This window comes from Vulpes lagopus, chromosome 4, assembly GCF_018345385.1.
Source record: "Vulpes lagopus strain Blue_001 chromosome 4, ASM1834538v1, whole genome shotgun sequence".
NCBI lineage: Eukaryota > Metazoa > Chordata > Mammalia > Carnivora > Canidae > Vulpes > Vulpes lagopus.
In genome coordinates this window covers 112,338,437-112,361,478 of record NC_054827.1, presented here as the reverse complement: position 1 = coordinate 112,361,478, position 23,042 = coordinate 112,338,437, and the positions used below count along the sequence as shown (strand labels likewise).

Below are 23,042 nucleotides of genomic sequence, written 5' to 3'. Positions count from 1 at the left end.
TGTTGAACTTAATGAACCTCTACTTAAAGGCAACAAAAGAGGATCAGAAACAGGGCAAACCCACATGTTCTGGTTCTCTCGTAAGCTCTTTACCTGGCTGCTACTTCACTATGACAAGAGATCGGTAAAGGGGGCCTTGCAATGGGGTCTGGTGCCCAGGCTTCACAGGTAATGATAGATCTGATCGTCTGTCCACATCAGCCATTTTATAAAAAGAAGACATTTAATCCAAAAAACATGATGCCCTGGAACCAAGACAACAAAAATAAATATGCAGATATGAAAAATGATCCTTCAGGAAGATGATGTCAGCATGTACACAGTATTAACACAAAAATAGAAGGACAGGGGGTTACCAATGTCCATGCATGGCCAAAGAAATTGGAACATAAAAAGCTGCTATGTGGGCAACCCAGGTGGCTCAGAGGTTTAGCACCGCCTTCAGTCCAGGTCGTGATCCTGGAGACCTGGGATCGAGTCCCATGTCAGGCTTCCTGCATGAAGCCTGCTTCTCCCTCTCTCTGCCTGTGTCTCTGCCCTCTCTCTCTCTGTGTGTCTCTCATGAATAAATAAATAAATAAATAAAATCTTTTTTTTTTTTTTTTAAAGCTGCTATATAAAATTCTCAAGCCAGGGGCACTTGGGTGGCTCAGTGGTTGAGTGTCTGCCTTTGGCTCAGATCATGATCCTAGGGTCCTGAGATCCAGTCCCGTATCAGGGTCCCCGCAGGGAGCCTGCTTCTCCCTCTGCCTGTGTCTCTGCCTCTCTCTCTCTGTCTCTCATAAATGAATACATAAAATCTTTAAAAATTAAAAAAATAAAATTCTCCAGCCAGATCACATTAAGAGGCATTTGAATTTCCAGGGCTCCATTCCTGGGGACAATTCACCCCAAAATGGAACAGGAAGGCTTTGATACCTCATGCTCCAGTCATCTCCACTCTCAGATTGGTCAAGGAGTACTCAAAACCCACACTGTAATAAGCACCAGAATACTATTAACAGGAGATCATAGCAGAAATTCTGCCACACGAAATTCTCTTACTTTGGAAGTCTCCCTGCTAGGGTTTTTCAAAGAACCAGGATTTAGGAAAAAAAAAAAAAAAAAGACAGACTCCACCCCATCTTTCATAGGATCAAAGAAATTATCTTGCATTCTGGGCAGAGGGGAACCACTATAGTCTTGGCAGGCTCTGACGGGGATTAGCAGGAAAAAGGTGACCAGCGGGACAATTAAAGAATAACAGCAAACGAGACTCCTTTCGCCGAGATGTTATAGAAAAGAAAGCAAGGTAGGGGCCCGTATGAACACACAAAGAAACTAAAACAATTATTCTAAGATGGCTGAACTCTATCGAACGTCCGAGACAAAAACCCAAAACTCAAAATTCAACTCTTAAGAAGGTGCCAGTCAATAATGGTTCGTTCTAGAAAACTCATAAAAACAGAGAAGGGAAAACCAAAGGTGACTGGCTTCCTGCCAGAAATAAAGGTAACAGGTATCTTCCAATTAAAAGAGAACTGGCCGGCAAGCTGAGAGAAGATATTTATCAAAACCATGAAGACAATAAAAGAAATGAAGCTGAAAGGAAAAAAAGAAAGGGAACTCTTCCAATTGCAAAGAGAGGAAAAGCTGTTCCATTGTACTTGCCATATCGTTTATTTCAAGCTCAAGAAGAGGAGAAAAACCGGTGAAGAAGCTACATTACCAGCAGAAATCAGTCACACACTTGTGTTCCTGCCAGGCAAGGCAGGCGCTGCTGGTGCCCCTGCTCGAATGACTAAGTAACTTGCTTAAATGCATTTGACACACGATCCTTGAACTTCCGAAAAGCACTTAATACAGTAGCTCATGAAATCTTAATCTAAAAATGTTCATCCATTTATAATCAAGCTGCATCACACTGACAAATGGGCAGGAGGGCCAAAGATATTTGGGAAGATGATGTGAAGACTGGTATTACCAGGGACTTTGTTTATCACTTCAAGGGATTTCTTTCCCCCTTTATAAAGAGAATAAAAGAGATCTGTCATCTAAAAGCAGGTGTAATTACAAGGACTAACAAAGAAAATGAATTACACAATTCAATAAAAGAAAAAAATGTTTTAAATGCAGTGTGACTTAGAAAACTCCACAGACGTTTATGCGACAGTGAAATATGGAATATGTTTAAATGAACTGGGGGCAGGAGGCAGGGGAAAAAATTAGTTCCTGATAGAAAAAGACTGCATGGTAGATATGGGGGAGGGGGGGAGCATAAAAAGGCAACAGAACATTGTATTTGGCAAATCGGTAGTGGTTACTGTGTGCCAGGCACTGTTCTAAATGCTTCAGCTATATAGGAAGTCCTGTAATCTTCAAAACAACCTTCCAATCTAAGTACCATCATTATGCCTGTTTGATAGGTGAGAAAACAGAGGCATGGAGAGGTTAGCTAACTTGCCCAAGGTTACAGCTTATCAGAAGTAGGACTAGGACTCTAATCCAGGCACTCACACCAAAATCTGTCTGCTTCAGCTCTCTGGACTCCCTTAGAATTTAAATACTGAGAGTACAAGTAAAACACAAGTCATGCACTGGCTAAATCCAGGGTGGAGAGATCATCCCTTAGTCATAGCTCTGTGATGACCAGTGAGCCCTGTGACCACTGTGGGCCTTAGTTTCCTCACCTGTCCTTTGAAAAGACGAATTAGACAGAGCGCTAACTAAGGGATCATCAGCTCTAAAACGCCCCCCAGTCCATGCTGACCACCCACAGTCTATGACCTGGTCTGCTTTCTGACGGGTTACTCAAAGATTAGTTTATCCTGAAACAGGCAGCAAGTTATGTTAAGGTTCTTTCTCTGCCTCCTGACCTTCAGAAGATTACTATGTCCTCTCCATTCAAGGCAAATGACAGTAATGAAAGAGGTACTGTATGGTTTCTCTTTTGGACTCCACTTAACGCGGTTTGTAAGGAAATGGCCCTCAAAAAGCTCTGGGCGCAGACCACATTAACTGTGCCAAACCTATACAGTCTCTCCCAGGCCCCTCTCATGAGCCTGTTCTTGGAACCTGCCCTTGGATCTGGTTACTGGAATGCAGGTGAAACGGACACACTGGAGGGGGAAAAACAACCAAAAGAGAGGAATTGCAGGGATTAAGAAATGCGGCCCAGGGTGGTTCTAATTACAGAGTTTCATGATGGCTAAATAAACCTTATCTTCTTGGTATACTCCATTCTCTTTGCTGACACCCACTCTTGAGAGTTGAAACTACAGAATTCATTATGGTGAATTCAACACCCAGTTCGGACCTAACAGACCCCCCTGAAATAGCCTTGTCAAGCTAGGCATTAAAGGATACGCAGAGTGCATCTGAGAGTGGAGAAGGGCCTTACAGGTGGGTCATGCAGCCCTCCTTTGAGAGTCTTTTCTAAGCATCCCTGACAGGTGGCTGTCATCTGGCCTGTGCCTGGACACTTCCAAGGTCGAGGCACTGGCTGCCTCCCGGACAGCCGCTTGCACTGCTGGACAGCTCTCTGTGGGTAAGGTTCACGAAGCGCCTAGAACAGTGCTTGGCTTGGGGCCAAGGTCAATAAGCGCGCCTCCAACTAGGTCAAAAGCTGCCTCCTTACAACTTGAATCCATCGGTCCTTGGTGCCCCCCTGGAGCCCTGAAACGCAGAGGCCCCCCGGACACCCAGAGCTGTGATCAAGCCCCTCAGCCCTCTCCAGGAGCGGATCCCGGACCTCCATCACCAGGCCTGGGTCGGCAGACCCCCTCCCCACACCCTAGAGGTCCCGGGTATGAGCACCGATGGAGGGATGGCCGGCATGGAGGCCTCGGTCGGGGATGTCCCCATCCTCGGTACCCGGGGCAGGAGCGGACAAAGGGCTTTCAGAAAGGCGTATCCCACCTGCCGCGGTCCAGGCTGCCTCCCTCCCCGAAGCCGGGCGAGCCTGCCCTCGGGACCCCCGCGGCGCCAGGTGACAGGCCCCGGAGGACCGGAGGCGCAGGCAGCGGCGCGATGGGCCGAGCCACGACGGGGACCTCGGGACTCAGAGGTCTGGCCCGACGGATACCGGGCGCCATCCCGGCCTAGCAGAGGTCGCTCGGCCGTGGCTTTACCTGCGCGTGGTTGACTACCGCGGCCCAGCTTGCCCCCAGCCCGGTTCCTGCAGCTCCGCGGCTGCCGGCGGCACTCATGGAAATGCAGCCGGAACCCCTGGCCAGTGCAGCTCCCGCCGCTACCGGCCCCGCCCAAGCAACTGCCGCCACGCCCCTGACGACAGCTCCTGCCACGCCCCCGATACGGAACTCGTCCGCTCATTGGGCAGCCCAGCTGCTGCTCTACGAGCCCCGCGAGCTCCCTGCGCCCGGCGGGCAGCCCATTGGTTGGCGGAGCTGCTCCTCAGGGCGGAGGCGGAACCTTCGGCGAAGAGCTCTTCCACCGTTGGTTACCTTTGACGTCTTTAGTCCGTAGGCTGAGACGCTATTGGATAAGGCCGGGGGGGGCGGGGAAAAGGGAGGTGGGGTAAAGGATCGTGCTTGATGTTGATGGGGGCGGGTGCGGAGAGGGAGGCAATTGTGACTGCGAGCTTGTTTTGGGGGCTGGGTAAGGTCAGGTGTCCTGTGAGGTGGAGAGGAGGGAGGCCGACTAGCCTCAGCTCAGCTGCAGAGTCTGCTGGCTCCAGGCCGACCCACTTACTCACCTGTAGCCCAGGATACAGCCGACGACACGGGTCGTGACCGGGGGAGAGGAGCGAGGGGAGTGAGTCACTGAGCAGCAAAAAGAGGAAAGGATGTGGAGGCAGTAGCCCCTGGCTCTTTCCAGCCCGGTTAGGGCGAAGGGAAAGTCCCGGGCAGTGTGGACCTGCTCCTGTCCCACTTCCCTGGAAGCACTCAAGATGACCCAAGCCCAGGGGAGGCAGCCTGTAGGAAAGTAGCCCTTAGAGTCAGACCTGCTGTTGACTCACACTGGTTACATGGTCCTGAGCAAGTCGCTTAACCTTTCTGCATGCACCTTGATTTCTTTGACTCCCGAGAGTAACAACAGTAGTTGACGAGATTAAATAAACCTGGTAAACACTACCAGTGCCTGGCACTCAGCAGGCTTTTAATCAAGACTGGTTCCCCACCCACTCCCCTCCATGGGTCCATGGAACTAGGCCCAGTTCTAAAATTCTATGAGACTGAAACTACTTTTGCAGTGGCATGTGCTTTACCAAGAATAGAATACTTGACTGACTTGAAATGCAACCCCTTTAAGGGTAGACAGGGCCACCCTACCAGGGCACGGTAGGGCTGGAAGAGAGAGAGAGCAGGGGTTGAGATGGGAGGAGCATTCAGTGAGAGAAGGGAAGTGGTATTTCTAGCAATGTTAATTTTTTTCCAGTACATTTCAGGATTATGACAAGGAAAAATGGAGCTTTCCTCATCCTGTTCAGCCTTCCAAGTGTCCAATGGCTCAAGTTTCATGGAGCATGACCAAACAACCCTTTGAAGGCTGATCAGCACTGAACTAGAAACCACTGCATAACATTTTCCAGGGACTCCTGAAACCCAGTCCCCATTCTGAAGGCACGGAAGTCCTAGTGTGCAAACAGAAATAGCCTCTTTGGCCTGAATTTAGCCCCAGACCCTTTGGGTCTACCTTTGAGAGAAACTTCACCCAAGATATTCCAGGTGGAGGAGAATCCTTTGCCAATGGTGTATTTTTCAGTCAGTTGCCATGTTACCTTAAAAAAAAAATTGCACCTCAGCTATTTGTTCCTCTATATTATTTTCCAGCTTGAAAAAGAAAAACCCAGGCTTCAGTAGGACCCCCGAGATTCTGACTCTCGTGTTAACACAGTTTGGGCCACCAGTAAAGAGCTAGCTTGCTTTATTCCTTTCTTTCTGTCTTTCTTTCTTTTACTTTTAAAAGAGACACAGAGAGACAGAGAGGCATTTATTTATTCATGAGAGACACAGAGAGGCAGAGACCTAGGCAGAGGGGGAGCCTGATGCAGCACTTGATCCCAAGACCCTGGGATCACAACCTGAGCCAAAGGCAGATGCTCAACCACTGAGCCACCCAGATGCTCAAAAAAGAGCTTTAGATCTGTTTTTATTTATTCATGAGAGACACAGAGAGGCAGAGACCTAGGCAGAGGGGGAGCCTGATGCAGCACTTGATCCCAAGACCCTGGGATCACAACCTGAGCCAAAGGCAGATGCTCAACCACTGAGCCACCCAGATGCTCAAAAAAGAGCTTTAGATCTGTTGCCAGTTGTGTGTGTGTGTGTGTGTGTGTGTGTGTGTATGCACGCATCTGGGTGCATGCACATGCGTGAAGGCACACTTTTTTCTGCTCCAGTTTTCCAATTCTTATGTCTTTAAATAGTGCTGCTTGATGGCCATACAATGTCTGCACAGGTGCTGAGGAAACTGGCCTGGCCCCATACAGGTCTCCTCCTGCTTGTGTTTGATAAAGGAAACTGAGATGTTATGTTAGGTCCAGCGCAGCATTAAAGTGGCTCTTGAGATCTGGGAAGATTACTCCACTTGATTCAGAGCCACAGAAAGCAGCTGTTAGGAGTAGACTGCTCTACTGGATGGATTTTTTCTCTTCCAAGTCAGGGGCATAGCTTTAGCCAAGAGTTCCAGAAAGGGACATTCATCCCATTCAGGAATTCTAAAACAAAATTGCATCACAAAGGCTCAAAAAGATGCACAGAGGGGAGCCTGGATGGCTCAGTTATGTTTCAGACTCATGATTTCCATTCATGTAGTGATCTCAGGGTCATGAGGTCGGGCTCTGTGCTGGGTGTGGAGCCTGCTTAAGATTTTCTCTTGCTCACCCTATGTGCACCCACCCCCCAAAAGATGCACAGAACGAGCCCACTTAGAGTCTTTCTCTAAAGTGATCATTTTTAAGTCCCTCAGAAGTGGTAATCACAGAATTCAGGATTTGTTTTCATATACACTTTATTTTTAAAATAATTTTAGATTCAGAGTGCCTGGCTAGCTCAGTCAGAAAAGCATGTAACTTTGATCTTGGTGTTGTGAGTTTGAGCCCCACACTGAGTGTAGAGATTATTTAAGTAAATAAAATAAAATAAATAGTTTTAGACTCATAGCAAAATTGGGCAGAAAGTACAGATAGTTCCCATTTATCTGTCCCCTCAGCAAAAGTAGTATGATTTTTTTTAAAGATTTTATTTAACAGTGAGAGAGCACATGGGTGGAAAGAGGGACAGAGGGAGAAAAAGAGAATCTCAAGCAGACTGCACTGAGCACAGAGCCCAAAGTGGGGCCCAATCTCACAACCTTGAGATCATGACCTGAGCTGAAATCAACAGTTGGACACTGAACCAAGCCACCCAGGCACCCAGGATTATTATTTTTTTAGCATTTATTTATTTATTTATTTGAGAGGCAGAGCATGAGTGTGTGTGTAGCAGCAAGGGGAGAGGGAGAGAGAGAATCTCAAGCATACTCCCCTTGAGTGTGGGGCTGTTGTGGGGGCTTGATCCCACAACCCCAAGATCATGACCTGAACTGAAACAAAAAATCAGATGCTCAACTGACTGAGCTGCCCAGGTGCCCCACAGGCAGGATTACTCTTATTAGCAATATCTACAGCTGGTGAAATTTTTCCTTTAGAATATCCTTACCAAAAGAGGAAGGTTCCCAGGACTGAATTAAGGTTTTTGAGACTAGACCTCATCACCATAGTCTATGAGAGGGAAATGAGAATGGATTTGGCTAACAAAACAGTGCTAAAAACTGCAGCCTGGGTGTTCATGAAATATCTCAGAAGGTCTAAGACCCTTAGATCTCAGGAGCCAAAGTTTGCTGCTTTCTTTTTACACCCAATGCTGCCTATGTAAAGTCTAGGAAAGGAGGTCAGAGTTCTCTATGGTCAGGCTTCCTGGCTACCTTCTTGTTAATGCAGATGAAGTTTGTTTAGAAGTTCTAAGCCCCAGTATGCAATAGTTGCATCAAGACAAACTATGATGAAATTCAAGGGTTTGGCTTGTTTTGTTATTGGAAAAATCTTCCCACTGGCTGTTTAAAGTAGTGATGAATATAGTAAGTTTATGTTTTAGGCTGCTTTCTTAAACCTTCATGTGAAGTTGTCTATAAAAAATGCATAGGGTGGGGGCACATGGGTGGCTCAGGCAGTTAAGCATCTGTCTTCAGCTCAGGTCATGATCCCAGGGTCCTGGGATCAAGCTCCACATTGGACTCCTTGCAGGTGGGGAACCTGCTTCTCCCTTTCCCCCTTCTTATGCTCTCTCTCACTATCTCTCTCAAATAAATTTAACAAATCTTTTAAAAATGCTTAGGGTGGTTTTATGCCCAGGAGAGTCTGGGTTTATGCCTATTGCTGTGGAGAATTTTTAATAGTGCCCCTCTTTCATCTCAAATAGTCTCAGTTTGGATGATAAACAATACAGTAATATTTACACTTACATAAACAGGACCCAGCACTAAAAATGCTCATGAAGTGCACTCACAGACACACAGGTGAAAAGTGGTTTCAGCCTTATAATCAGATACAGAGTATCAGACAGGTGGTTGGCTAAAGATGACTTCTTAGTCACCATGCATTCCTCTTCTTGACGTCATCCTTAATTACAGTAATAAAAATTGAGTTCTTCATGCTATCAACTCGAAAGGAATCAATAAAACTTGTGCATTAAATAAGTGCATCACACACCCTTTCTTGTGTAATTTCATGTTATTGAGCTATTTTAAAGCTGTTTACATCATACCAAGATCCCTATTTTGTTTTTCTATATATTCGAATTAGCAATAGAGTAAATATTTTTACTGCACAGGACATATACTACTAATGAGATAAACAGAACAATAAATCAAAGTCCCATCTTAATATAGGACAAATACTTGAAAAGATACCAAAGAGACTGAGCAGTAAGCAATAAAGCATAATCAACAAAGTGAATAATTATGCAGAGGAGAAAACAATTTCTTCTGATTTAGATTCTTACAGATTTGAACTAGGCCTCGAGAAGGTCTATGGGGCTGAAGTTGGGGTGGGGCTGGGGTGGCATTCCCAGTAGATGAGGACAACAGGAACAGAGGCCTCGAAGTGGAAAAATACAAGTTGTTTTGTCTGGAGCAGAGTCCAAGTGGAGAATCAGCAGGAGTGAAGATGTAAAGGGTAGACAGGGCTGGGGATGAATGGTAGTTAATACCTTCATCTGAGTTCATGCCTTCATCTCAGCTACCTGAGTGTTTGGACATCCTACCACAGTCCATAGCATGCTCCAGGCATCTGCGGATTGCCTTCATAATTTTGAACCTATCTCTTTATCACCTGGTTGTTAACAGTTTCATTAAATTCACCCACTTTTTAAATTAAATACCTTCTTCAGCCTCATACAGAATTAGTAGTTCTCAACCAGGGGCAAGTTCACCCCCAACCAGGGACATTGGCAATATCTGGAGACATTTTTTGGTTGTCACAACTGCAGGGAGTGCTGCTAGCATTTAGTAGGTAGATGCCAGGGATGCTGCTGAAAGGACAGCCCCCACAACAAAGAATTATCTGGCCCCAAAAGTCAGTAGTGCTGAGGTTGAAAAAACTGTGCACACCTAAGCAATAATATCAGTGATACTACCAGCTTGATGTGCTGCTTATATTTGGTTCTACTTTAAATGAAAATAATTTTACAACTATTAAATTTTAAAATATTCTTCCCAGAGGGCACCTGGGTGGCGCAGTCAGTTAAGGGTCTGCCTTCAGCTCAGGTCATGATCTCAGGGTCCTGGGATGGAGCTCCGCATCCGGGTCCCTGCTCAGTGGAGAGTCTGCTTCTGCCTCTCCTTCTGCCCTTCCCCCTGTCTGTGCTCTCTCTCAAATAAATAAAATCTTTTAAAAAATAAAATAAAATGTTCTTCTTCGTGCTACTTGATTCAAACAGATATTTGTACACCCATGTTTACTGCAGCATTATTCACAATAGCCTAAAGGTAAAAACCCAACTGTCTATTGATGGATGAATAGATAAACAAAGTGTAGCATATAGACACTATGGAATATTATCCAACCTTAAAAAGGAATTAAATTCTGAAACATACTGTATCAGAGGGGAACCTTGAAGACATTACGCTAAGTGAAATAAGCCAGTCATAAAAGGACAAATGTTGCAAGATTCCACTTATATGAAGAACCTAGAAGAGTCACAGTCATAGGGACAGGAAAATAGAATAGTGCTACTAGGCACTGGGAGAGGGGGTGATGGGTAGTTATTTAAAGGGTACTGAGTTTCTGTTTTGCAAGATGAAAAAGTTCAGGAGCTGGAGGGTAGTGATGATTGTATAACAATATGAATGTATTTAATGTCACTGAATTGTCCATGTAAAAGTGATTGAGAAGGGGGACGCCTGGGTGACTCAGAGGGTTAAGTGTCTGCCTTTCACTTGGGTCCTGATCTCTGGATCTTGGGATTAAGCCCCATGTCAGGCTCCCAGCTCAGGGGGGGAGTCTGCTTCTGCCTCTTTCCCCTATTCATGCTCTCTCTCTCTCACTCTCTCAAGTGAATAAATAAAATCCTTAAAAAAATAAATAGTAAAGAAAATAAAAGTGGTTGAGAAGGTAAACTCACCACACATTCCTCCACAATAAAAAAGTTTTTCTCAAGATCACCTATAATACATTTCAACCCACTTTCAAAAGCATGAGACCTAGCTCACAATAGATGGTAACATTTGTTGAATGAAATGGAAAGGAGTTAGATTTATCTTCTTCTAAGTCAAAGGAAGCAATTGAAGAACATGAGCTTTAGAAGCAGAAAAATCTAAATTTAAATCCAGGCTGTGGCATTTGTTGGTTGTATTCTCTCTAGAAAGTGAACTAACACTTTGAGTCTTGATTTCTTCATCTATACTATAAAGAAAACAACCTTCATCTCATAATGTTGAAAAATGACATAACGTGTGTGAAATGCTTAATTACAGTACCTAGTAATATATTGTGTGTGCTCTATGAGCGATAGCTATTACTATTATCATGATTATTTTTTAACAGCTTTATTGGGATATAATTCGCATATAATGCAATTTACCTATTTTAAAGTACACAATTTGGGCACTTGGGGGCTCAGGTGTTTAAGCGTCTCCCTTTGGTTCAGGATTTCAGGGTGCTGGGATCAAGCCCCACATCAGGCTCCCTGCTCCGAAGGAAGTCTGCTTCTCCCTCTCCCACCGCCCCCTCATTCTCTCTCTCTCTCACCCATTCTCTCTCAAAAAAAAAAATAAAATAAAATATTTTTTTAAAAAGTGTATAATTCAATGGGTTTTTGTATATTTACAGAGTGTGCAACTATCACCATGGTCAATTTAGAACATTTTTATCATCCAGAAAGAAAAACCTGCCCACTAGAAGTCACTCCCTATATCCCCCAAACATAACCCTCACCAGCTCTAGACAACCCACTCATTTACTTTCTGTCTTGACAGGCTTACCTATTCTGTATGTGTCATATAGATGGAATCATACAGTATATGGTCTCTTATTAAGTGAAAGACTGGCTTCTTTCACTTAATATTTTCAAGGTTCATCCACATTGTAGCATATATCCATATTTTATTCCCTTCTTTTAAATCGAGTTATATATTCTAGATACAAGTCTTTTATTGGATACATGATTTGCAGATACTTGCTCATGTTTTGTGAAGTGTCTTTTCATATTCTTAATGGTGGCCTTGGAAACACAGAAGTTTTTAATTTTGATGAAGTCAAGTTTATCTATTTATGTTTGTGCTTTTGTTATCATATTGAAGAAAGCTTTCCCTAATCCAAGATCTGTGAGGATTTACTGCTGTATTTTCTTCTAAGAGTTTTCTAGTTTTAGCTCTTATGTCTAGGTCTATGACTTATTTTGAGCTAACTTTTGTGTCATGTAAGGAAGACACCCAACTGCATTCTTGTGCATGTGAATGAATGTCCAGTTGTCTAGAACCATTTATTGAAAAACACTTCTTTTCCTATTGAATATCACACTTGTCAAAAATCAGTTGGCCAGAGATGTATGGGTTTCCTTCTGTGTTCTCAATTCTAGTTCTCTGATCTATATGTCTCTCATTAAGCCAGTATTATACTGTCATGATCACAGTAGTTTTTGTGGTAAGTTTTAAAAAATTAGTTAAGTGTGAGTGCTCCAACTTTATTCTCCTTTTTCAAGGTTGTGTTGCCTCTTCCAGGTCCCCTAATGAATTTTTAACTTCAGTTATTCAAGTGTCCTGACTCCAGAACTTCCATTGGTTCTTTTATAAATTTTCTTTACTGAGATTCTCTCCTTAGTGAGACACTGTCATCAGACCTTCTTTTTACCACTTTAAACATGGTTTCCTATATTTCTTTGACCATATTTGTAACAATTGCTTTGAAGTCTTTGTCTGCTAAGTCTGACATCTGAGCCCCCTCAAAGGCAGTTTCTGATATCTGATTTTTTTTCTTGTATATAGGTCATACATTCCTGTGTCTTTGTGTGTATCATAATTTTCTTTGAAAACGGCATATTTGAGGTAACTTTCAATATAGGTTCCTTCCCACTCTGGGGTTTGTTGTTGTTGTTTGCTTGCTAACTTGTTCAGTGACTTGGCTGGACTATTCTAATAGTCAATTCCCTCATAGCATGCACTCAGATGTTACTCCTGAGAGGGTACAGCCTTGGATATGTGTCCTGTCTCTCTGGGATGACAGTGGTCTTAACAAGACTTGTCTCCTGGGGCACCTGGGTGGCTCAGTCAGTTAAGTGTCTGACTTTGGCTCAGGTCATGATCTCAGGGTCCTGGGATCAAGCCCCTTGTCAGCAGGGAGTCTGCTTCTGTCTCTCCCTCTGGCCTCCCTCTGCTTGTGCTCTCTCTTCCAAATAAATAAATAAAATCTGAAAAAAACTTAAACCAACAAGACTTTGTCCCTTTACCTGATTTCTCTGTTAACTTGTCTGCCTCCTGTAGTATCTTACATCTAATTGTTAGCCTCCACCAGCTGCTGGCTGGTTATTCCACTGGGTTTAACATTGTCTTGGGTGTACACTGCTCCACAGTCTTGTCGAACTAAATCTAAGCCCCTTTCCAGGGGTAATCTTCAAGGTTTATTCCATCCAAGAGGGCTCTCTACAGCTGTCTCCTTCCCTGATTCTAATTTACATCTAGCCAGTTGGCAGTTTAACTTCTTGCTCAAATGGAGCTCCCAGACCCCTCTTAGCTGTTTACCAACAAAATTTCCATTGTTTTCAAGAATACCTTATGCTTGAAGTTCTCCACATTGTATTCCAAATAAAGTCAGTTTCCATGGAGGTGAGCTTTGGAGATCTCTGTTCTTATGGCTTGCTGCTTCTCCTAGGCAAAACCACTGCTCCAGAACATGAAGAGTGTGGGCAGGCACAATGATCTTCTTATCTTGTTGTGATAACAATGCTTTATGAACAGAGTGCTGGACAAGGGCAGTAGCCTCTAGTCTTGTCAGCTTGCCTTCTCCCCATAGAATCTCTACCCTGTGAGCAAGCTTGGGCAAAGGTGATTGAGGCCATAGTTTTTCAGCCTGTTACACCTAGGATAGAGATTATGCCTTCTGAGTGGGAGATGCGTAGAGGCAATGAGCACCAAACCTCTCAGCTAATCTTTCTTGGAATAGAGCATTTGCAACATGAAGCTGGAGGGGATGAGAAATGCTGGAAACCTGCCCTTCTGGGGGACACTACTGAGAACTGAGGGAGGTGGTATCCCTGTGTTCTTGACTTCACCTGCCCCGAGTGGAGCTTCCACCATACTGAGCTGGGAATGGAGAGAGAGAAGGAGAAGCTTGAGGCTCACATGTCACTGACTCTCACTGCTCTTACCTAGATTTAGTGAATTTTCTTGAATAAAATTTCTTAATTTGCTGTGTGCTCTTAAGACAATTTTCAGAGACTGTGAATTGTTATGGTTTTGGTTTTGATTTTTCAAAAAATTTTCACCAGTTATGGTTGTTTCACTGTAAAGAGGGTTTATGGAGCAACTCATGCCCCATTCCAGAAGTCAGGTGCTCTGTTGTGATTATTTATCATGAGGCACTACTTTTGTTTAGTTAGTCTGGAGGCAGTGTTCAGGGTAATGATGATTTAGGAGAGATTGCTGTCAAGTAGAAGAGGCAGCAGGCTACTGTACTGGTTCAGGTGTAAAGTGATAAATGTCTGAATGTGACAGAGAGAGTAAAAAGGACAAGAGTGGTGTGGGTACAGCCAGATTCATCAGGACCTCTCTGCAGAATAAATGTGGGGTGCGGGGGGTGGGGAGGGAAAAGTCAGAGAGGACACCAAGGTGATTCTAATATGGAAGAGGATGGGCGAGTCTGATGTAGATCTCTTGAGACCGTGGTAACAGATCTATTTGAGGGAAAGGGCAAATAGCGCATTGTGACCAGAAAACTAGGACTGGAGAGTAGGTGAAAGGTCAAGTTTCGTAGGCAAGGAACTTTGCAGTCATACATTTTGTGTAACACTTTGCAATGTTGCCCACACACAAGATAGCAGAAGTCATGAGAATAGATAAGTTCCAGAGAGAGAGAAAAGCAGACCAGGTCACCTTAAATGTGAGAGAACAGAACTTCTAGCAGGCAGGAAAGAGGGAGATTGAAAAGTCATCACAAAAAAGGTAGAAATAATGAGAGCTAACACTTATTAACCCTTACTAGGAGCCAGGCATTGTTTTTATTATTTTTTTTTAATTTTTATTTATTTATAATAGTCACATAGAGAGAGAGAGAGAGAGAGAGGCGGAGACACAGGCAGAGGGAGAAGCAGGCTCCATGCACCGGGAGCCCGATGTGGGATTCGATCCCGGGTCTCCAGGATCGTGCCCTGGGCCAAAGGCAGGCGCCAAACCGCTGCGCCACCCAGGGATCCCCAGGCATTGTTTTTATAGCTTGACATGTTTTCTTCCATTTAATCCTCACAGTAATGCCACAGGGTTGGTATTCATTATCCCCATTTTTCAGATCAGAAAACTAAGACTAGAGAGTTGAACTAATGGGTTTAAGGTCACACGGGTGGTATGCAATAGAGTCCAAATTAAAACCTAAGCAGCGAAGAACATAACATTCATTCCCAAGTGTGCACCCCAGAAAAAATGTGCATACACCAGTGTTCATGGTGGTACTATTTGTAATTGCCTAAGACTATAAATCAGCCCTCATGTCCATCAACATTGTAGCATCTTCATATTCAATGGAATATTATACAGCAGTGAAAATGAAAACCCATTGCTAGAAACAACAACATGGACATAATGTGGAGCAAAAGAAGCCAGTCACAATTTCTATTGTATGATTCTATTTATTGTGTGAGTCTACTTATATTGAGCCAAAATGAATCTATAGTGTGAATGAGTCAGGTCACCTCTGTGGGGTAGCAGAGACCAGGAGAGGGCATGAGGAGGAGGTCCAGTAATGTTTTGTTGCCTGAGCTGGGTGGGGGTTACACAGGTGTGTTCACTTATGAAAATTCACCAGGCTGCACACTTACAATTCATGTGCTTTTCTGTGGCTAGCTAACACTTCACTACAAAGTCTCCTAAAACAAAAGAAAGCTGTGTGATTTGAGGAAGTACCCTTTTAACCACAGAGCTGTCAAGATGGCAGCTGTCCTGTTTCCTCTTCAATGAATGAAATGCAAAGAAAAATGCAGAGAGGATTCCATAAAATTGTACATTTAAAAGAAGTTTAAGAAGCTAATTTTTTTTGACCAAATGCAATATATGGGACTTGTGAGCATCGTTATTAAAACAACTGGAAAAAAAATCAAAATAATGAAACAAAAACAAAACAAAACAAAAAACAAAATAATGAAACAATCAGAGACTTTGAACACATTGAATCTTGGATAACTTTAAGGTATTGTTGATTTTAGGTATATTAATTGTATTCTGATGGTTTTTTAAAGGCTTTATATTCCAGAGGTACATAGTGGCATGTTTATGAGTCAAATGATGTAGCACTGGGATTTGCTTCAAAAAGGCATCTGCCTTTGGCTCAGGTCATGGTCCTGGAGTCCTGGGATCAAGCCCCACGTCAGGTTCCCTGTTCAGTAGGGAGTCTGCTTCTCCCTCTCCCTCTGCTCCTCCTCCCTGTTCATGCTCCCTCTCAAATAACTAAATAAAATATTTTTTAAAAATACATTTTTAAATAAGAAGGTTTTTTTAAAAGATTCTATTTATTTATTTGAGAGAGAGAGAGAGAGAGAGAGAGTACAAGCAGAGGGAGAGAGAGAGAGAGAAGCAGACTTCCCACTGAGCAGGGAGCCTGATGAAAGAATTGATCCCAGGACCCTTGGACCAGGACTGGAGCCAAAGGCAGACACTCAACCTACTGAACCACTCAGGCACCCCAAATAAAAAGGTTTTTTAAAAAGAAGAAAACTAACATTCAGGGTGCCAGCAAAGTAATTGATTTCCATGGCTCCATATTTTTAAGTTTGTTTCTCCACTGAGATGGAGAGATCGCAGGTACCCGATTATGGATACCAAGGGAGGAGGGAATGTTCTTGCAATGCCCATGGCTATGGTTCTATTTCTCCCTGCACTGCTCCACTGGAATGGTTCTGGCACAGGTCACCATGACTCCCCCCACTCACTGCCACACCTACCAGTTGGTTTTCATTTCCCTCTACTTGACTTCTTGGTAGCCTGGGACTCTAGTGGCGGGCACCCCTGCTCTCTTCTTCCTCCCTGTTAGTCTACACTACAGACCTTTCTTCCCGAAGCTGACTCAGCCATGTGTTCTGACCTCAGGCCTCCACCTTTCTACCCCATACACTCTTCTGAAGTACTTTCATCTCCTCCATGTAGCTCAAGTTGCTGCCAGGATGTCTTCCTAAAATGCAATTTTGATCACTTGACTCCCTTGTTAAAACCCAGGAGCCACTTCCCATTCCCCAGGGACCATGTTCTACCCTTTTTCAGAGGCACAGAAGGACTTTCAGTATCTCTTTGAACTCCACCTCCTTTCCAACTACCTCCTAGTCTTCCTCCTTCCATTCCCCTTCACACCTTCTATGTCCACCTGTTACATCACCAACACTTCTGGAATGTGCCATGCTATTTCTTGCTCCCATACCTTTGACTCCATCTGGAATACCCACCGATACACTACCTCACCTGGAAAACTCTACTCATCCTTTGGGACTCTGTTACAGGGCCATTTCACGTGTAAAGCCTTTCCTCATCTTCCTGTGGAGTTCATTCATTCAGTCAATCATTTATTAATTCATTCAAAAGATATTTATGCTCAGGGCCCTATGCTAAGGTTGGGTGCTGAGGTCAAGAACCCACAGAGACACCTGGGTGGCTCAATAGGTTAAGTGCTTTTGGCTCAGGTCATAATCCCAGGGTCCTGTGGTCAAGCCCTGGGTCAGGCTCCCTGCTCAGCAGAGTCTGCTACTTACTCTTCTTCTGCCCCTCCCCCTTCTCAAAATAAATAAAACTAAAAAAAAAAAAAAACCCACATAGTTCACACTTTACATCAAGGCTCTTATCTCACCAATAGTATTGACTTACTTGTATAATAGCCAGTCTTACACTTACACCCCACCCTTTGAGGTCAAAGATGGTGACTTACTCATCTTTATACCCCAGTGATAGTAAGCACTAAATATGTTTGTTCAGTTGAATTGAAGGAGAGCAGTCACTGAGAAAAGGTCTTTGGGTTTGATTATCCAAACACTCTTGATAGTCTTTGGGTCTCTATGGAGTAAAGTTCAAGATCAAGGGTGGACAGAAGGGCAGCCCCTGTGGCGCAGTGGTTTAGCGCTGCCTGCAGCCTGGGGTGTGATCCTGGAGACCTGGGATCGGGTCCCATGTCAGGCTCCCTTCATGAAGCCTGCTTCTCCCTCTGCTTGTGTCTCTGCCTCTCTCTCTCTCTCTCTGTATAAAAAAAAAGGGGGGGTGGACAGAAGAAGCCCTTTCCCTCTTGGAAACAAGAGGGCAGCAAGATTGAGTGATGAGGGTTCAGAGTATTTTAAAAGGCATTGGGAAGAGCAAATAGGAAATAGACTTCAGATGCTGGTAAGGGGTGCCTGGCTGGCTCAGCAGATGGAGCCTATGACTCTTGATCTTGGGGTTGAGAGTTCCAGTCCTACATTGGGTGTAGAGATTACTTAAAAACAGAATCTTTTCTTAAAAGGAAAAAAAAAGGATGCTAGTGAGAGGAGGCAACCATTCATAAACAAAATGAAAAGAGACAAGGTTTGCTTTTTTTTGGTTGTGGGTGGGATAGGAAGGTGGGCCTAGGACAGGCCCAGAGACAGCATTGATGAAAAGGGGGAGTAGTCATTGTGGTCCCCTGGTGTGCCTGTGTCAAACTACATTCTTTGCATCTTTTCTTTTTAAGTTTATTTTTATTTATTTTTAAGTAACCCCCATGCCCAAGGTTGGGCTCGAGCTTACAACTCCGAGATTGAGAGTTGCATGCTCTCCCAACTGAGCCAGCCAGATGCCCCTGTCTTCATTTTTACTTAATCCTCACAGTATTTGTATTTGGGTGAAGAGATTGGCTCAACGTATGTTAGTGACTCTCCACCCTGTCTACACATCAGAATCACTGGAGGAACTTGTAAAAACATGGTTCTGGTCTCTTGGCTTTTCTGGTTTAATCTGATCTGGGATAGAACACTGGTATCTGAATTTTTGAAGTCCTTCAGGTGATTCTGTTGTACAGTCAGAGGGAGAGCAAACAAGGAATCTGTCAGTGCACTTGCTGGGATGGAATTTAACTCCTGTGGCCTGATTCCAAAGCCTACACATTCCCCCTAGAGCTGTGGTTCTCAATGTGTGGTCTCTGGAATGCTTCTAGCAAGCGGAGACCCACTTACTTGTTAACCTACTAAATCAGAACTCTGGGGTGGAGCCCAGCAATCTAGTTTGACAAGCCCTCCACAGAGCTCTGATGTGAGCTCTCAAGTTTGAGAAGACTGGAAGACTTGCTCCACAAATGTGCAGCATCAGCATCAGCTGGGAGCCTGTTAGAAATGCAGAACCTTAGACCCTATCCCACACTGACTAAATAAGAATCTGTGTTTGGCAAGACCCTTGAGTGCTTCATACGTGCATTTAAGTTGGACAAGCACTACCTTAAACCAGTAGCTCCCAAATGTGGCAAACAGAATTAACTCAGGAGCTTTTTGTTTGCAAGTACAAATTCCCAGCTCCCCTGGCTCAGTTGGAAGAGTATGCAACTCTCTGTCTTGGGGTCATGAGTTCAAGCTCATGGGTGGGGTGTAGAGCTTACTTAAAAAAAAAAAAAAAGCATACAGACTCCTGCTTTGCCTCTGAGAAAACACCAAATGGTGGATGGTGCTGGCCCTGTGGTTGGGCCTTGGCAGGCGGCCCTGGCGGCTTCCACAGAGGCTTTGGCAGCAGCATGCAAGGCAGGGTCTCTCCCCGGAGCTGAAAGAGTCCCGGCCGAGCACCAAGAATGGATCCCTATCACCATGTTGGGTCAAGGACACAAAGATCAGGTCCCTGGAGGAGATCTATCTCTTCTCCCTGCCCATAAAGGAATCTGAGATCTTTCCTGGGGGAAAGACTGACTCTTTCCTGGGGGCAGCCCTCGGATAAGACCTTAAATAATATGCCTGTGCAGAAGCAAACCCCGCGCTGGCCAATGACCAGGTTCAAGGCATTTGTTGCCTTCAGAGGTTACATTGGTCTGGGTGTCCAGGGCTCCAAGCACGTAGCCACGGCCATCCATGGGGCCATCATCTTGGGCAAGCTTTCCATTATCCCTATGTAGTGAGGCTACTGGGAAAACAGTATGATCAAACCCCATAGTGTCTCATGCAAGGTGACTAGCTGCTGTACTCTGTGCTGGTGCGCCTCATCCCCAACACCAGGGGCATGGCACTGTCTCAGCCCTTGTGTCCAAGAAGCTACTGATGATGGCAGGTGTTGATGATGGCTACCCCTCAGCCAGGGGCTTCATTGCCACCATGGGCAACTTTGCCAAGACCCCTTTTGATGCCATTCCCAAGACCTACAGAAAGAGACTGTGTTCACCAAGGCTCCCTATCGGGAATTCACTGACATCTTGTAGAGACCCACACTGAGGAGTCTCCTTGTGGAGGGTCCAGGCTCCATCTGTGACCGCCACATAGTTTTATACAAGAAAAATGAAAATGAATTAAAGCCTCATAAAAAAAAAAAATAGGGGCCCCTGGCCAACTCAGTTGGTAGAGCATGCAACTTGATCTCCGGATCATGAGTTCAAGCCCTGTGTTGAGTGTAGAGATGACTTAAAAAAAATAAGCGGTGCTTGGGTGGTTCAGTCGGTGAAGCCTCTGCCTTCAGCTGGGGTCATAGACTCCAGGTCTGGGACTCCCGCTTGGGGCTCCCTGCTCTGCCTGGAGTTTGTTTCTCTCTCTCCTTCTGCCCCTCTCCCCTGCTTGTGTGTGCTCTCTCTTGCAAATAAATAAATAAATACATAAAATCTTTAAAATAAAATAAAATCTTTAGAAAAAAATAAAATGAAAAAAAAAAAACCCACAAATATTAAGTACAAATTCTCTAGGTATCCCACCCAGGTTTCAATTCATTAGGTTTGAGGTCATGCCTAGGTCCCTTCTTTAAACACCCCCCCACCCATAAATCTGATGATCAGTTCATTTTAGAGACTATTCCATTCCATGATGCTGCCTCTCTGCAGAAGAAGGAATTTTCTGAGTATTTATTCTTATTTTTAAAAAATATTTTATTTATTTGAAAGAGAGAGAAAGAGAGAGCGAGCTGGAGTAGGGGGCAGCAGAGGGAGAGGGAGAAGCAGGCTCCCCATTGAGCAGGGACCCGGAGGTGGGGCCTGACCCCAGATCGTGACCTAAGCCTGAGGCAGACGCTTAACGGCCTGAGCCCCCCCAGAGAGCCCTCATTATAATTATTTTAAATAGTAACATGTCTAAATTTTCGGGACAAGAACTGAGGCTCCTCAGTCACCCCAAACCTCTCTTCTTCTTTGCCAAGAACCCACATGATGGCAGGAGTGGAGTAGAAGCTGCAGAGGACCTTCCGCAGAGTCACCCACCGCGGGCGGCAGGTTGCATGGACCTGGACCACCGGCCTGGACTCGTCCCACCAGCGGCTGCGGCTCACCGTGCCTCCTGGTGGTGGTGGTGGTGGTGGTGGTGGAGGCAGCACTCCCAGGGGTTCCCCTGACCCCCTAGGTGCTGAAGGAGCCCCCGTGAGCCTCTGGGCAGCCTGGAGGTGTCTGTAACCGCAAGACCAGGTGGAAATCCAGCCTGGGATGATGGGCCAATACCTGGGTGGGTTCTCTATCATCTACAATCCCGTGGAGCACGGTGATGGGGTGATGGCAGGGCCCTTACTCCTCCCTCTCCCCCCGCCTCCCCCCCCCCCAAGTAGCCTGATGAGCTGACAAAGGCACAGACTTCTCTAAAAACAAAGCAAAACAAACCTCTTGCCTTGGCCCCACAGAATCTGGAGTGGAAAGAGTTGTGAATCGCAAGACCTTTGGCCCTTTATTCAGGGCCCAAACTCCCTGAGCCCTGTGACCTCCCAAGGGCCCAGCCACATTTTCCAGAGATCAAGGCATCCGGAGGGATGACTACCACCGCTGGGCCAGTCACAGTCACCCTGCCCTCAGATAGCTGCAGACACTAGAGGGAAACACTTCACCATGGGTCTTGCTCAGTCTGTCTGCTGGCCTGCCGGCTCTCTTGGCCTGAAACCAAGAGGTCCTGCTCAGTGGCTCAGCACACGTTTGTATCCATCATTCCTGTTGGGGAGTTGGCTCAGGAAAGGCCTCTGGCACCTCCTGTTTACTTGTCTGAACAGAGAGTAGTGTTCCTGCCATGTCCCAGAAAGGATATAGGGCAGGAGGATGGCTTGCTGACAAGGATGCCTAGGGTAGGGGTGCCTGGGTAGCTCAGTTGGTTAAGCATTTGATCATGGTCCCAGGGTCCTGGGATTGAGTCCCATATCCGGCTCTCTGCTCAGTAGAGGGTCTGCTTCTCTCTCTGCTGCCCTTTGCCCACCCCTGGCTCATGCTCTCTCTCTCATGTAAAATAAATAAAATCTTAAAAAAATAAAAAAGAATGCCCAGGGTAGTGGGTTGAATTTTGTCCTGCAAAAGATATGTTTAGGTCCTTACCCCTGATATCTGTGAGTATAACTTTATTTGGAAGTAGGGTCTTTGTAGGTACATTCAAGTTGGCATCACACTGGGTTAGGGTGAGCCCTAGATCCAATGACAGGTGTGTTGGGTATAGAAATTCCTAAAAAAAAATAAACCTAAAAAAAAAAAGAGAGAGAAAAGGGAAAGGAAATTTTGAATAGACAAAGAGAGACATAGAGAAATAGGCCCTGGGAGGATAGAGGTGGAGGTTGGAGTGACACACTGCAAGGAAGACCAAGGCTGGCCAGCAACTACCAGAAGTTAGGAGGTGGGGAAGAGATTCTCCTTCATAGCCCTCACAGGGATGGATCATGCCCAAACCTGAAATTTACCCTTCAGAACTATGGGAGCATAAAGTTCTGCTGTTTTTTTTAAAATATTTTATTTGTTTATTCACAAGAGACACACAGAGAGAGAGAGAGGCAGAGACACAGGCAGAGGGAGAAGCAGGCTCATGCAGGAAGCCCGATGTGGGACTTGATCCTTGGACTTCAGGATCATGCCCCTGGGCTGAAGGCAGGCTCTAAACCACTGAGCCACCCAGAGATCCCCAAGTTCTGTTGTTTTAAGCCACCAGGTTTGTGGCACTTTGTTACAGCAACTGTCTCTAACTAATACTCCCAGAGTGAAAAATGCTGAATGTTGCAGGACTTTAACCCTTTCCAAAGACAGAATACAGAGCATAGTGTTTGCACACAGATGCTTTTGTGATGCACAGAGCAGATCTGAATTCCAAATTGATCATCCACCAGGCAGTGTCTTTGGATGGAGAGTTGAACTTGAGTTTCCTTATATGCAAAACTAGTGAAATTTATTTTTCAGATAACCTATGTAAAGTGCCAGAAACATGGCCAGCATGAAGTAAATGGTAACTGACACTAACATA

General features: G+C 45.0%; 1 protein-coding gene across 2 annotated transcripts in view; it reads right to left on the bottom strand.

The window, feature by feature from the left end:
• ABHD2 (abhydrolase domain containing 2, acylglycerol lipase) overlaps positions 1-4,242 on the bottom strand; it is a 102,137-nt gene extending 97,895 nt beyond the window's left edge. Inside the window, exon 1 of one of the 2 annotated variants that reach the window (XM_041751023.1) lies at positions 4,110-4,242. The gene's annotated coding sequence lies outside the window, so the exon portion shown is untranslated. The remainder of the gene's footprint in view (positions 1-4,109) is intronic. The other variant, XM_041751024.1, reaches the window with a different exon arrangement.
• Positions 4,243-23,042: the final 18,800 nt, after the last annotated feature.